General features: G+C 38.5%; 1 non-coding gene across 1 annotated transcript; it reads right to left on the reverse strand.

Moving 5' to 3' along the window:
• Nucleotides 1-7,180: 7,180 nt before the first annotated feature.
• Nucleotides 7,181-7,283, reverse strand: LOC142435246 (U6 spliceosomal RNA). Its single transcript, XR_012781344.1, has one exon. It is a non-coding gene; the product is annotated as a U6 spliceosomal RNA (small nuclear RNA).
• Nucleotides 7,284-11,227: the final 3,944 nt, after the last annotated feature.

The raw sequence follows: 11,227 nt of genomic DNA on the forward strand, positions 1-11,227 counted from the left end.
TGTATCACATTCTTGATGTCATCCACAACTTGTCTAATCTTTGGTACTTAGCATTTAATGTTTCTTGAGATGGCTTTTAAATTCAGGTAGACTATACTAGTAGAGTTATTTTAATTGTGTTCAGCTTTAAACTGTACTTGCATATGAACAATTGATAGTCTGTCCAACAGTAGGTTTCTGGCCATATTTTGACTGATGATATTGAGCTTCTCTGGCATGTCTTTCCATAGATTTAACTGATTTGATTCCTATGTAGTTCATTTAGTGAGCTCCATGTGTATAGTCACCACTGATGTTGCTAAAAAACAAACACATTTTCAGTGACCAATGTTGTTGATCATGCAAAATTCTTTAATTTTATATATGGCTTCATTTCCACCACCTAGAATCTAGGTCCTAGATCATATTTTCCATCTATCTATCCTTCCTCTTTGTTTCCAAATTTCACATTCCAATCATCCATCATTTTCGATGCATCTTGATTCATGTTTCATCAATTTTAGACTGCAGAACTTGGTAGAATTCTTGTTTCTTGGCCATTGATAGTAGTTGTTGGTTCTTATATTTGAAACATAATCTTATTAACTGGTCTTGCTTATATGTGTATGGATATTATTCTATTGATGACAGCATTGTACTTCAGGCTATATCTTTACATGTTCTTGTTGCTGATGAATGGGATGTGATTCCTCTTCGCTTTGTCATTTCTGACCTAGTAAACCACATTATTGTCTGATTCCTAATGTCTAGCACCAGTCCATTTCAGCTCACTAATCCCTGGAACATTGAGTTTTATGACCTTCATTTCACTTTTGGCAATTCTAGTTTTCCTAGATCCATGTTCTGATTATTAATGGGTGTTACCAGGTGTTTCTTCTCAAGTGGTACTACATTGGCAAATGAAGGTTCCAAAAAGCTTTCCTTCATCTTCGCCCTTTAAGGTCAGTTCTTCCTTTAGAAGGCAGCTCTCCCCCAGTTGTACTTTGAGTGACTTCTACCCTGATGGCCCTATCTTCTGGCGCCATATCAAACAATGTCTTTGTGCTATTCATAAGATTTTCAGTGACTAACTTCAGGAGAAGTACATTCGTTTCCTCTTCCTAGTTTGTCTTAGTCTGAAAGCTCCATTGAAACCTATCCACAATGAATGATCCTGCTAATATTTGAAATGCCAGTGGTATAGCTTCCAGTAGGACAGCAACACACAAGCCATAACAGTATGACAAACTGACAACAAATGGTGTTCGTTGGGAATAACGTTGGGAATAAAGCTCAAGGGAATGGGGATGAGATAGGTGTAAAAGCCCAGTCCATTGGTTTTAGATGAGGACAAATCTGTAAGGCCATCCTAGCTCCAGAGGCTTCCACGGGTTTAGTAAAAGCTCTGTTGCTACCAAATTATACTTAAATTCTGTCTAATCCTGCTTCCTCACAAGATTTGTTCCCCAGTAGACTCTTTGCACACAGATCTCCTACTCTCAGCGTCTATTCTTTCGGACACCCAACCTATACCAGGAGGGGCTTTACCAACTTCTTTACGTTTAGTGTTCTAGATGGCTAATGTTGCCAGATTACCATTGAAGGAGAAAAATTAGAAAGTTTTAAATTCCATAAAGGCACTTTATTTTCACATTTAAACCATACTGATACAAATGGATTTTTGAGCTCATGCTTTATTTTAGCCCTAATAAAAGAACAGTTAGTTCTTGTGACATAGCTCTACTCAATACTTGCTCTCATGAAGAGATTACTGAAGATATAGCTGCTATAGAAAAGTATGGTGAAGAAATTAGATGGTGCTCAATTACCAGAAGGAATAACACCTCAAATCTTAAAGCATTAAAACAATCTGCCATTAAGTGAGGAGTCAGCTAAATCTCCCTGGAAGAAGCACACCAGCCTGTGTGATCCAAGGAGGATTGTAACTAATACAATCCAAATACAAAGGGGTGAATGGTATTGGAGCTTAAATTCTAAGCACCAGGCTTGCATAACACTATGGATGACAATGGAAGCCTGAAATCCATTTGCAGGGTCTTTATGTGAATTGAGTCTCCAATGAATTCTCTTTGACCATTATCTGGGGATGTGAATACCCTTACTAGAGAGTATTACAAATTGGTTTTTAGTATCTGTAGTTAGGCTGGAATGTAACACCTTGTCATTAGATATCCTTTTCAACCCATTTTAATCTATTCTAGATTTTCAATATTTTCTGCTTCCTTTTCATTTGATGTTTTTCTCTGTTTTATTTGTTCAGTGTTTCTGGGTTCCTTTTTTGCATTTGTTTTGCATGTCTTTCTGTATAAGGAGTACAGGATAGGCAAATCTATAGACACAGTAACTGCAGTAACTGGATTAATCATTTCTTGTAGGCATGGCAGGGGAGATTGAATAGATATGGTGAGTCAACACAATGAGTACAAGAAAGGAGAAAATGTTCTAAAGTTGATTCTGGTGATGATTGCACAACTCTTCTTAATAGGATTGAACTATTGAATTATATAATACATTAATTATACCTCAATAAAACTTGAAATAAAAAATTTACAGAAGGATACTAAGGCATATTATTTGGATCTATCTGTCCTAATGTAGATGAAGCTATTACTATAAGATATTGTCTATTGTGTGTACTCTAATTCTCTTAGTAACACTGCTCTATAAATTTGCGTATGATGGCCTTACAGAGAAACAACCCTGACTTTGAAGGAAACAATGACTTTCTCTTCCTTCTCTAACGCTGAAAATGAAAACTGTTTTGTTTAGAGAGAGAATGAATTTTCCAGGAGAAGAACTAATATATTTTCTGCTTAATTAAAAAACAGCATGGGCTTTCATTCATGTGATGAAAAGCCTTCCCTTGATCCCACTGTGTATGCTTTCTGCATATCTCTGATTTACCATCTGAGTACCTGAGTTACCTATACAGCCTGCCTTGATTCAACATGGAATGGTAAAGTTAGACAAATAGACAAAAGAGATATAAAGATTCTAAATTAATAAGAGGCCTAGACAAATTGGGCTGACCACACTCTCACTCTCTACATTGTGACTTTACTTAAAAGCTATACAGTAACAAGCAGTCCCCATATTTACAGTATCTAAAAACAACAATATGAACTCAGAAGTCACCATGGAAACTGCCTCCCACTAGCATTTGGATCCCAGGGAATTTTAGAAGCATTTATCCACAAGAAATCAGCAGGGAGAAAAAATTTGAGACAGATGATGTCTATGTTTACCAAAAGGGATATTTACTAGTAAGGAAAAAAGAGGAAGGTTTCTAGTCAAAACTTTATTAAGGATGTATTTTAAGGAGGTGTAACTTACCTATCTCCCAGAGAAATCCTCCAAATGGAGTATTTAAAGGGCAGCTTTATAAAATGTTGAAATGACAAATTTGTTATGTGTATTTTATAGCAATAAAGCAAAATTGCACCCTTTATATATGCTTGCTTTTGCATATTCCATAAATATTTATATTTAAAGTAGCATGTATTGATGTCATCTTATGAAAAAAATATCTTATTGATAAATTTGATTCCTTTATGTCTGGAAGAAAGAGATAACTCATAATATGCTACCTTTAAGAAATGTAAACTCCACTTAAAAAAGAATAAAATATATTCCCAAACCTGCCATTGAGTAGCTTCTGTCCCTCTAGAGCAGTGGTTCTCAACCTTCCTAATGCCACGACCCTTTAATATAGTTCCTCATGTGGTGGTGACTCCCAACCATAAAATTATCTTTGTTGCTACTTTATAACTGTAATTTTGCTACTGTTATGAATCGGGTGACCCCTGCGAAAAGGTCCTTCAACCCCCAGAGGGGTCGTGACCCCCAGGTTGAGAACTGCTGCTATAGCGCATAGTAGACCTGCCCAATGGAAGGGAGATAAGAGAAAGATTACGAAAGTTGGTCTTTACTAAGTTTTTATAGCAGAACTGGAGACCAGCCTTGTTTGCCAAGTCTTCACAGAGATAAGAATAATTCCATTCGAGGGGAACTGAAGATGTACTAACTTTGGTAGCCAATGGAACTTCAGGAGCGTTCACCTAGTGTCAGGAGAGGAAGTTAGATTGCATTTCTTCCCAAGCTTTTATGGTTTCTCCAACAGAAATTAATCTTTGCAATGTTAGTGTTGGCAAAGCACACTGGAGGCCTTGTAATTAATCTACTATTCTGCCTTATGTTACGCTTATGTACCTTTACTTAGTGCAAACCCTTTGAAGGTAAAGACAAAAACCTCATCCCATAGTCCCTAGCAAAATTATTTGCACATAGTTATGAAATGAAAGATATATGATTGTGAAATGAAAGAAAGTCCTAGATTTAATTATTGCAAAGGTAAATCTAGAATATTCTTTAGTTCACAGGAAGGCACATTTTGATTAACTGAATGCTCCTCAGACAGAGTAACCAGACAGTGATCTACTTAATGGGAAACTCGCTGATTAATTTTGTAATTTGCTTTTTTTCTCAATAATGTCTAATAGGGAAAGCAATATACTTGCCAGTTCGGAGCAGTTGGCATAAGATAATACACATAGAGCACCGTAAAGATCAAGGAAACAATTTACACCAGCTCTTGCTAGAATCAACTGCTAGAATATTCATCAGTAAAACAGTGAAGACAATGACCTTTCAGTTAATTTGAATGCATGAATCTTTTCCAGAATGTAGTTACGTTCTAAAAAAATTACATCCCACAAATTGTCCACCAATTTACTTCACCTGAATGATTACTGTGAAGATGCACATAATAGCAGTGAATATAATAGCCTGAAGAAGAAAATATAGAGCAAATGCTATTTTTTATCTCAGTAAACATTTGATTACATATTCTGTAGAGTGTGCTGACTTCAGTGTTGTGCTATGGAGGAAACAAAGGTACAAGGGTAAATAAAAATATTGCTGCAAAATAATAGAAGACTTTATTACATAAAACTATCAAAATGTGAAGCTATTGTTTCTTGCATGGCTTCTGTCTGGGTCTAGGTAGGAGAAAGGTGGCGTTTCCACCTCTAAGACTTTGCACTCACTTTATATGTAAGGCATGTCAAAAGGGTAGTATGAGCATCATCCAGGGACTCAAATTGTGGGTTTTTTTCAGTGTTCTTTGAGTTTGGGGGATATAAAAAAGTCTCACTGGTCAAGATCAGGAACTATTGAGTGAAAAGGCTGCTGAGATCAATGTTCACTTAAAATGGAAAGTGCCAAATCAATAGTAATTCAAGTCTTCTTTCACTATTCTTGTAGAGGGTGATGCTCTTGGAGATCTTCCCAACTTTCCTTAAAAGGCTTGATTCATATAAAAACCTTTGGTTTACGGAGGGCAGCAAAAGTTACTGCAAAGCTTCAATGATTTGGGAAGATGTCTCCTGGAAATTTGTTTTAAATTTTGATATTAGTTTTACCTGAAAATCATTTTCCATGGCACAAAAGGATTCTTTTTAAAGGAAATCTAACTAGACTAAGACAAGTATATATAACTGAGAGAAATTTTTCTGCAACCTCACGCAGGCATATTTAAACATGTTCTATTTGAAATAAATGTGTGCTGTATGAACTGTAGTGATACTTTTTGACTTACTCTTATATCACAAATAATAGCGCGTACATATTAAGCTAAAGTTCATGGATTTTGCATGAAGTTTCCATAGCAACAATGTGCCACAGTGTTGGTGAGGAAAATTAAACATTCCAGAAATATGAACAAATTCATTTAGGAAGAAGTACATCCAGAATGCTCCTTAGAAGTTAGGACGGTGAGATTTCATCTCCAGTATTTTGGACATGTAATTAGGAGTGAACAGTCCCTGGAGAAAGACAGCACATCACACTTAGTAAAGTAGAAGGAAAGTGAAAAAGGGTAAGACCCTCTAGGAGATAGACTGATAAAGTGGCTGCAAGAATTGGCTCAAAAATATAATTATGAGAATGTTAGAGGACCAGACAGTGTCTCATGTGGCTGAGTCAGAACCAGCTCAATAATACCCAATGACACCACCACCAAGAAGGAGGTTAGATAACTTTCCCAAGATTACACAATAAATGACAGTACCAAGCTCGCAACATGGGGAATCTGGGATAGATGAAACTCTCAGGGCCAACCATGAGAGTAGAGATATCAGGAGATATCAGGAGAATTCGGGGAGGGTGGGGGTGAAATGGGGAATCAATACCTAAGATCAATCTAGAACCCCCCTCCAAGGGGACGAATAACAGAAAAAATAGGTGAGGGGCAACGGAGGACGATGTAAGATATGGAAAAATAATCCATAACTTATCAAGGTTCATGAGGGAGGGCAGGCTGGGGAGGAAGGGGAAAGAAATAGGGAGTTGATATCAGGGGCTCAAGTGGGAAGAGAATGCTTTGAAAATGACGGCGGCAGATGTGCAAATGTGCTTGACACATTGGAAGAATATATGGATTATAAGAGATGCAAGAGCCCTCAAGAAAAGTATTTTAAAACATTTTTAAGTGACAGCACCAAGATTTGAACCCTGAGATGTGACTCTAGAATTATTTTATTACCATGAACCAAAGTTCCATCCTTCAAGGAATACTGACTCACTTTCCCCCCTTTTTATATAATTATATGAAAACATATAACAACAGTTATAAAACAAGGTAACTTTAGGTCATTTATATGAATTTATCTTTCATCTACATCATTCCATCTATCAGAATGTCCTACTGTGGAGGCTTGCATACTGTTGTCATGCTAGGAACTACGCTATTGGTTTTTCAAAGACAAACAAGGTCAACCACGGTGGACAGGTTTCAGCAGAACTTTCAGACTAATACAGATTAGGGAGAAAAGTCTGGGGGATCTACTTCGGAAAATCTTGTGGATTACAAAAGAACACACCATCAAGAAACTTAGTTGGTAGAGGAGGTTTTCATGTTTGGTGAAGTAGAGGGCCAGTGAGAAAAAAAATATTCTTGGTGAAATGGATTGACACAATCATTGCAGAAGAGAACTTGAACTCAAATATGCCAATGCTCAGAAGTCTGACACAGGACTGGGCAATGTTTTGTTTTATTGTACATAAGGTCGCCATGAGTCAAAGATGACTGAAGGACAGCTATCTCTATTTTTTTTGCCCTCAACTAGGTTTCAAGTTCTCAGAGAACAGAATCAGAAAGGTCTGTAACTTTCCTCACACTTTTTTTAATATGGAACACTTCATGAACTTGCATGTCATCCTTTGCATGGGGACCATGCCATCTTCTCTGTGTCCTCCCAATTTCAGGATGTGTGCTGCCAAAGCAAGCATCACAGCATCTTATATAGTGCTGAGTATATAAAAATTCTCAATACATATTATTAGATTGAGAAAATTTCCCTTCTCCTGATTTCTAGAGCATATTGTCTAATCATTCAAGGAAAAAATGAATGGAAAGTGTACAATGATAATAATTAATATTGATTAATCAACTATACCTTTCTGATGTACAGTTTATCATTTACTGTTCAAAACCTTTATTGGGAAAGTATTATAATTCCCATTTTAAAATGGGAAATGTTAAGTTTAGAAAAAATTAAATATCTGGCCCAGGGACATAGCTGATGGGGCAAGAATTTTAATTTGGATCTTCCTGACTAGACCTCATGCTCATGACTCTTATACTAACCTTCCCCATAGATACATCCATGATTTAATAAGAAGGGTTTTTATTTGTCTTGCTTTGTATTTTAAGAAATAAAGGACAATACCACATGAAGTAAGCAGGTTGAAAATATATTGCAATTTCAGAGTGGGTTATGGGTATCTTGCAATTCAAGCAAATGATGTACATCATAGTTATAATATGTTTTAAGTTTTCCTTTGGATACTGATGGCAAAAAGACAAAGAGAACTTCCAATTTCTAGAATTAATGGCATTTAGCAAAATGCTGAAAGGATTAAAAGACCTCCTTCAATAACAGGTTTCCTGTGTCCCTGTGAATGAGCAGCACTGCCTACATGGTCTGTTTCAAAGGGTTCAAACTGATTGGAAAATTTGTCAATGTAATTTTTAATGAAGTTTTATCGTTCCACCATAGAGAGGCTTTTTGATTTTATTTTTATTTTTAAAGAATATCTTTCCCCCAAGAAGCCCCGAATTAGCAGAGAACTCCTCAAGAAGAAGGACAAAGTGGGAGGGCTTGCTCTACCTGACTTTAGTACATACTATACGGCCACAGTAGTGAAAACAGTGCGGTCCTGGTGTAACGACAGACATTCAGACCAATGGAAAAGAGCTGAAGACCCAGAAATAAAAACATCAGCACAGAGGCCATGTATCTTTGATAAGGCCCAAAAATATTAAATATGAAGCAGATGCCATCTTCAATAAATGGTGCTGGGAAAAATGGACAACTACCTGCCGAAAAATGAAGCAAGAACCTTACCTCACTCCATGCACAAGAATAAACTCAAGGTGGATCACAGAACTTGAGACAAAACTCGAAACAATTAGGGCCATCAATGAGGGAATTGGCACAAATCTGAGAACCTTGGCACAGGGAATACATAGGCTATCAGAAATAGGGAAGGATGTAAATACAGAGGAGTCACAAATATACAAGTGGGATATACTGAAGATAAGACACCGGTGTACATAGAAAGAATTCACCAAGAGAGTAATAAGAGAGTCCACCGACTGAGAAAACATCTTTAGCAATGACACATCAGACAAAGGCCTTATTACAAAAATCTACAATATTTTACAAGCTTACAATAAGAGAAAAACGAACTGCCCATTGAGGAGGTGGGCAAGGACCTGAACAGAAGTTTCACAGAGTCTGAAATCCGAATGGCCAATAAATATATGAGAAAATGTTCCCGATCATTACCCATAAGAGAAAAGCAAATCAAAACAATGAGATACCACCTAACACCCTCAAAGATAGCTCAATTCAAAAAGTCAAAAAGCAACCAGTGTTGGAGGTCTATGGGGAGACAGGAACTCTCATCCACTGCTGGTGGACTCGATTTGGCGATTTCTCAAACAGATGGAAATTGAGGTACCATACGACCCAGCAATCCCCCTACTGGGCATATACCCAGAAGAGGCAAGAAACGAAACACGGCCAGACATCTGTGCTCCAATGTTCATTGTGGCACAGTTCACAATCGCAAGGAGTTGTAAAAAATCCAAAATTCCATCAACAGATGAATGGATTAAAAAAATGTGGCACATACATACAATGGAATACTATGCATCGCTATCAAGCAGTGATGAACGCATGAAGCACATCACTGCATGGGAAGAACTGGAGGAAATTACGCTAAATGAAGTAAGCCAAGCACAAAAGGACAAGTATAACATGAGTCCGATGAGGTAAGTTTATATATATAAAGAACAGAAAAGAAATATGCAAAAGGGGCATAGGGTAAAAGCTACTGTATACAAACCCTCCAAGGGTGAGGTCCAGGTAGTATGGCAGGGGCCAGACCAAATCCAGGGGTACATATGGTAGCCAACTAAAAAGGAGGGGGAGAGTAAAGGATGGGGGGAAAGAGATGTGTGGCAGGGAATAGGGCACTGATCCACCCAAGGGGAGGGTATTGTTTGTGTCTCCACAGACTTAAAGCCAGTGTTCCGGTATGCAAATGCAGGCAGCTTGCCGGCAAAGAGTGGGGAGCCAGTGGAGGGGCCTGAGGGCTTGCCCCCATACCAGCTACATGGACAACTGCCCCTTCCTCCAGAAGAATTTACTTTAGAGGACAGCACTGAAGCTGCAGCTAGGGGAGAGGGACATGTCTGATGAGCGCACACGGGAGCAAATGAATGTGGAGGCCTGGAAGATGATATCCCCACTCTGAACAGCCAATGCACATAGTGGACCATATGGCTGATCCCGCTATGAGACACACCGTCCCTGCCCAGGGCCCTAAGGGGGACAAAACTGGAGACTCAGTGTCCAGACTGACCCAGACTGACCCTGTGACATGGAGGCAAACCACTAAAGGTGTGCGGCAGAGCAAGCGTGGGAGCAGAGCAGGGAGACCCCGAGGTAGTACAAAGGACATACTCTGGGGCCAGAGTGTGGCACCCCATCGGACCTGACTGAAGGACACGCCTAGAGATAAAAAAATCAGACCTTGATGTATTTACAGGTTTTTCTTTCTTTTTAATTTTTTTTCTTTTTCCTTTTTTCCCCCCTCAATATATTCTTTTATGGGTCATTGGTTTTCTTTTTTGTTGCCATCACTGTGTTCTCATTCATTGCCTATCTTGCTATGCCTCGATTTTTGGTGCATATTATTATCTCTAGAAGTCTATCCAGACAAGATAAACTGAATGAATAGTCTGGATGAGAAAACAATGGGACCAATGGTTCCAGGGGGACACGGGAGAGGGGGAGGTGGGGGTAAGGAGGTGGTGTTGACCAACCCAGGGACAGGGCAGCAACAAGTGATCCAAAATTAGTGGCAAGGAGGGTGTGAGAGGTCTGGTAGAGATTCAGCAAGGGCAAGGTAACCAAGAGAAATTACTGAAACTCAAATGAAGGCTGAGCATGATAGTGGGACAAGAGGAAAGTAAAAGGAAATAGAGGAACGAACTAAGTGACAAAGGGTATTTAAAGAGGTCTACATACAGGCATGCACATATGTAAATATATTTATATAGGATGGTAAGGAAATAGATCTATGTGCATATATTTATAGGTCTAGTATTAAGGCAGCAGATGGACATTGGGCCTGTACTCAAGTACTTATTCAATGCAAGAACACGTTGTTCTATTAAATTGGCACTCCATGATGCACACCTTCCTGACATGATCACTGAAGACAAACATGTGCATAAACAGATGTGGTGAAGAAATCTGATGGTACCCAGCTATCAAAAGATATAGCATCTGCGGTCTTAAAGGCTTGCAGATAAACAAGTGGTCATCTAGCCGAGAAGCATCAAAGCCCACATGGAAGAAGCACACCAGCCTGTGTTACCATGAGGTGTAGAAAGGGCCAGTTATCAGACATCAAAGAACAAAAAATCATATCAGTGGGTGTCCACCTTTCTGATATAATCACTGAAGACAAACGTGTGCATAAGCAAATGTGGTGAAGAAAGCTGATGGTGTCCGCTATCAAAAGATATAGCATCTGGGGTCTTAAAGGTTTAAAGATAAACAAGCAGCCATCTAGCTCAGAAGCAACAAAGCCCACATGGAAGAAGCATACCAGCCTGTGTGAGCACGAACTGTGGAAGGGATCAGGTATCAAG

Source organism: Tenrec ecaudatus, chromosome X (assembly GCF_050624435.1).
Source record: "Tenrec ecaudatus isolate mTenEca1 chromosome X, mTenEca1.hap1, whole genome shotgun sequence".
Classification (NCBI taxonomy): domain Eukaryota; kingdom Metazoa; phylum Chordata; class Mammalia; order Afrosoricida; family Tenrecidae; genus Tenrec; species Tenrec ecaudatus.